At 42.4% G+C, this 5,657-nt stretch overlaps 1 pseudogene; it reads left to right on the plus strand.

The window, feature by feature from the left end:
• The first annotated feature begins 4,636 nt into the window (after positions 1-4,636).
• LOC148031035 (ADP/ATP translocase 1, mitochondrial pseudogene) lies at positions 4,637-4,966 on the plus strand (annotated as a pseudogene).
• Positions 4,967-5,657: the final 691 nt, after the last annotated feature.

The raw sequence follows: 5,657 nt of genomic DNA on the forward strand, positions 1-5,657 counted from the left end.
CAGAAATACCAAGTCCGAAGCGGATTCACGCTGCACTTGGTTCAAGGAGAATGGGAAATGAGAGGGATGCAAAGCTTACCCTCTCTGCCATAAGGTATAGTCCCATTCCGTTCCCCTAAAACAGCGTAAATCGGGTTAAGTCATAACTCAAGGTCAACGCTTTTATTGTTCGTATCCTTTGATAATCATCCTGCTGTTCCTCGTGTTTTGAGAAAAGTTCCTAGCCAACCGGGACCACCCATCCATAGGACGGACCTATGGCCCATCCTCCGCACTTTCCTCGGGTTGTTTTAGTTATTTACTTATCTAACACATTAGTTGGATATGTAACAACTAGCTTCTTTAATTAACCCATTAGGCACTGGTTCCTTCACATAATCTTATCACTTGACATAGAAAAATAATATTAGACAAGTTCTTTATTAACAAGTCATCATATTTATCTTTGAAATACAAATATTTCTTCTCGTAGGCTTATCCACAATCCGCCCGAAGGCTCTGCCTGAAGGCTATCCAGCAATCCACAGGGATCACTATTCCAAGTTTCTGCACGTAGACTAGTATGCGGGCCTCGAGATCCAATGACGAGTCACGTTAGCCTCTTGTGCAGGACCCGAAAGGCGAGGGATTTATGGCTAGAGTCCCTCTGGCACCCAAGCGTCCTCCTGCTCCAAGTAGCGCTCAATGGAGAGACCTCTCACAGCGGGTTTGATCCACGTTCCCGGCGTGGTCAACAACCCCCTTGGTTAGGGTCAGGCAGGCAATTGGGGGTAACTGAAGCTGCCTCTCCCTTCAGGCCTTCAACCTGAAGTATAGATATTCATTTATCTTTTAATTCATTGGTCAAACAAAGTCAAATAGTGCTCTAAAATCTGTAGCAAGCACAAACATTTCCATTGATCGTTTTTGGCAAATTGTTAAGGAATGAATCCTTCCTTTCGAATGCATCCAGCATTCGATCCGGTTTGACTTGCAACTTGGAAAGATCCCCTATATCTTATTAACCCAACTTGGTCAAACCTTAAGGTTCCTTGGGTACTTTAGTTTTGTAGTCTTTAATCTTCAATTAATCTTCCTTACTCAAGAAGGATATCAAAGTATACATCCTCTTGCAAGATAACTTGCATAAGGATCCGCCATCCTAGTTGCGAGAATTTGGCCTTCCTTCTTGTGATCCAATCACAAGACCATATGACTCCATACTTGTTGTGCAAGTGCCGCATCATACTATGAGATAATGGAATCACGAATCAATCTGTTTCAGGTTCTTTAAGCTGACGTCGTTAGACCTAGGGTTTCCTAGCTTCATTCTTGTAAGAATCTCAGGGACAAACTCTAGTTCCTTTTACGATTACAATTTACTGACCCTACATTCAGGGAATGTGGACAATTATTTAAGGTATAGACGTTTCTTGGAATTTAACTCATTCCCAACAAATATTTCGCAGCTTAGGTATTTTAAAGTTTATATCAACTTGGTTAACTCTAGAAGGTAATTTCGAGATTACTTCCACATGATTTGTTAACTATGTGTCAATTGATTTTTCAATCCTAAACTTTATTGATTTGAGGTTAGGTTAATTCAACTAATCTTCCCTTTTCTTTGCGAAAAAAATTCATACTAAACAAGCAACCTTTTACTTGATAATTTATGTTGCTGGTAAATGATATTTCCCTAGAGTTTATGCATCGTAAGAATCATTTCATGCTCGCACCTTCCATGATGATTCATTGCAAAGAGGATATGGATTAATAACACAAGATGCAGTTTATACTTCTGGGTTTAATCAAAGTATACTATTTCAATGGATAATAATCTAGCTTATAATTTATTTCAATGCATAAAGCTATTTGCTAGGAATGTGTTTATACTTTCTTTAATTTGAATATTCCATTAAAAGTATTGATGACTAAGTTCCTTCGACGTGAAACACTAGGATGAAAATATATCCTATTTCTAACAATTAACCTTGCAAGATCAAATTACAACAATATCGAATAATAATTTAGAAAGAAAAACCTGGGTTTGGGGTGAGATATCCACGTGGATGCCTAGAGATGATCCTCCCGTGGCTACGCCTTGGACTTTCTTAGGAAGCATCGCAATTGTAGTCCTTCGGACATGGAAGCAGCTCTACACTCCTTTTCAAAATTCCACCGTCACTCCCTTGCACTTCAATACTCTTATTATTATTATTATTATTATTATTATTTTCCCAAGTAGGGAAAAATCAAAGTCCCAAGGGTAGTTTGAAAAGGGCAAGGAACGGCTAAGGGTTTAACCACGAGGAGGGGGTTATAAGACCTTTTCAAAGCCTTAGTACTTTTGGGGGGAAAAAAAGGTCTTGAAAAACCCAAAAAAAAGGGTTATAAGTGCTTAAAGCACGGGGGGGAAATGATTCCGAAACCAAACGTAAGGGCTAAAGGAAAATTAAGAACACTAGGAGGGGGTTTCAAAATACCATGGAAAGAGCTTATAGGAGTTAAAAAACCTGGGGAGGGGCGGGGGGTGAAAGGCAACACAAGGGGTTGAAAGGGAACACAAGGGGGTGAAAGGGGTTTATACGGCCGAGACAAAAGATTATTGATTTTAGCACCGAGTGAGGGGGGTAGGTTTCAAAATGCACAAAAAAAAGGAGCCTTAGGAAATTCTTTTGAACACAGGGGGGGAGGGGGGGGGGGGTAAAAGGGGGCTTGTTAAGCCCTTTGGAAGCTTCCCCCCAGGAAGCTTCCAAAGTTTCCCCATGTGGGGGAAACTTAATGGTGACGCGGCATGACGAACAGGTGGCGGCCTGCGATGGTAGGCATCACCTCCTCCCAGGCACTGAGACGTGGCGGCAGCCTCCCCCTCTTTCCCTTCCGGCTTCAGCTCCTCCATCAGGCGTTGAGGCAACGTTCCTTCTTCTCATGGTGAGGTCCTGGAGACGTCGTCTTCTCCCTCCTCCCTAGCCTTCCCTTGGGTGGGGGTTTTTATAGGGAGAGGGAAGGGAATCCTCCCTCTCTCCGTGTCATTGTGTATGATGGCTGAAAGCACCGAGCTCCACCAAGGAGCTTTGTCATTCATTCTATTCCCCTCCCCTTCCAGTACAACAGTCGGTTTGGGGAGGGGAATAATAAAAAAATTTGCATTATCATAGGCATTTATCAAAATTATCCATTGAAAGGGTTAGTTCATGCGAAGAGTAATGTAGAACTTTACACACGGTTGTGGATGAGATGGAGTATTTTGGAAACTTGCAAATTATTATTATGGTGGATTACCATAGCTTCTCCACGATACTATTCGATGTGCAGTGGTTCAAAGTGGTACTTGGAGGAGTTGGAGCAACAGTTCAACGAGGTCCATCTGGATTTCTCGAAATAGATTCTGAAAAAAAATGAACGGATTTGTGCGACACCTTTGTGTTGCCGGCCCATTGTGAACAGGTGCATGGAGTCATTTGCTTGCTAATTGTATTACAACATGGTTTATGTCAGTGTGGTTTGAATCCATTTGTACGTGTTTGTGAACAGGTAATCTTCTATCCAAACCCCCGACAACCTCGATGGTGGTATGTTATACCTTCAACTCCCTAAAGTGCGAGAGTATATGATCAAAGCGATGTTCCGAGCATAGATGAAGATAATATGCAAATAGAGGGGTCGATATTGCAAGGGGTAGAGGCCGTCGAAAGCTTGGAGCTAGCATCGGCTAACAATGATGGAAATATAGGAGTCGAAGAGTTTTTTGAGAACAAGGCGGACTCATTCTTTTGTGGTGACATGTCTATCGACCTTCTAGTGTATGCGGAGTTGTGTTAGGAGATTAACATGGGACCATAGGATACTTCATACTTGGAGCATCCACTTACTCAATTCGTTGACCAATCTCTTATAAAGGTACATAAGATATGCATTTTAAGAGAGATTTTTTAAAAATGATTTATATTACTATGCTTTGTATGATTTAAATTGATTGTTCTAACATCATTTTTTATCTGTGCACGTGACATTTTTAGGATGAGTCGAGGGATAAGCGATGAGGAGTTGCAGGACATCTTCGCATGCATGTCTCCAGACTAGCTCGTGAGATTCAGAGAGATGGCAGACCAGGAGTTGTCTCATTCTTCGTCAGGGTGCTCTGCTAGATCTACTTCAGTGCGATCGGATGCTTCGGCTTCGAGCAAACGATCTTGACGCTCACGACTTGGGCCAGAGGGAGGGAGTGCATCCGGATCAGGGGGATGCTGCTGTGGAGACACGGTATCGTGATGCTGCGCATCCGAGCCGTAAACACCTCCATTTTTGTTGTGCATCTGTGTTATCTTTTCGTGTGTGTTTCATTTTGTTTGATTGCTGCATTATCTTTCCGTCCTTTTCAGTACCCGCATCCAATGTACATACTCCACTTGTGTGTTTCTGTTTGTGTGCATGTTGTGTGTGTGTCAGAAAAATATGAAAAACTGATGCCAAAGAATAATATTATGCTGTCAATTTCAATTCTGAATTCCAAGAAAAGTGTAGGAAACCGTGGAATCAAAGGAAGCTTTGTAGAAGCCGACATTTAAGCTATGAAGATAAAGGTTGCACGTGAACAAGGCCAACGTAATATGCGGGACAAAGCATGTTTGAAGAAGATACATTAGTACTATATGCCATGGAGAAGAAGGGTCCATATGCCTTTGCCGTAGACTTTTTGATGGGAGGAGTCTCTGCGGCTGTCTCAAAGACTGCTTCTTCCCTCCTTGTGTATTCCGTTGATTATGCTAGGACTCGCCTTGCCAATGATGTCAAGGCTACAAAGAAAGGAGGGGAACGTCAATTCAATGGACTCTTGGATGTCTACAAGAAGACTCAGAATTCTGACGGTCTTCCGGGGCTTTACCGTGGATTCAACATTTCTTGCGTTGGAATCATTGTATACCGTGGTCTATACTTCGGAATGTACGACTCTCTGAAGCCACTTGTGCTTATTGGCAGTCTTTAGGATAATTTTTTGGCAAGCTTTTTGCTTGGCTAGAGTATCACTACTGGTGTTGGCCTAGCCTATTCTTGGCAAAAAGGAGTTTTTTTTTTGCTCTTTACCAGGTAATTAAGGAGGGAAACGATAGAAATAGCGTGGAGGATCTTCACGGGGGATGCCATCGCTTTTGGGGAATATATCCCTCCCCCAGAATATGCCGCCAGGGAACCGAGTAATGAAGCAGTAGGCTTTTGTTATTCTGTTTTTTTTCAAATCAAATACACAGGGAACAAAGGGAGCAAGGGCATATACTGTGTATCTCGTTTGTTCCATTGCAAGGTTTTATGGCATGTTTAGCAGACAAGAAACCCATTCATCTTCAATTCTCCATCGGAACGATTCCTTCTGGTCCGTCAGACTAAAGCCTTTCGTGCAGACACCTCTCTATCGACTGCACCCCCACTTCGATGTCGAGATCGCAATCCCCTTCAAGGCCCACAAGATTGATTCGTTTCCGTAGATCGTGGACACCACTGTTGAAGAGCTAATTGGATTCTTCACTAACATGGTGTGTATGCGCCACATGGAGATTGTCGCAGACGAGCTGTACAAATCATTTTGAGCAATGTAAAGATAAGCCATGCTGCCTGTATGCTTTCTTCCTACTCTATGTATGCAGCAATAGGCGCAATGAAGGTAGCAAAGCTACACTTTT

Source organism: Lygodium microphyllum, chromosome 9 (assembly GCF_053477565.2).
Source record: "Lygodium microphyllum isolate KBCC chromosome 9, Lygodium_microphyllum_v1.1.10, whole genome shotgun sequence".
Classification (NCBI taxonomy): Eukaryota; Viridiplantae; Streptophyta; class Polypodiopsida; order Schizaeales; family Lygodiaceae; genus Lygodium; species Lygodium microphyllum.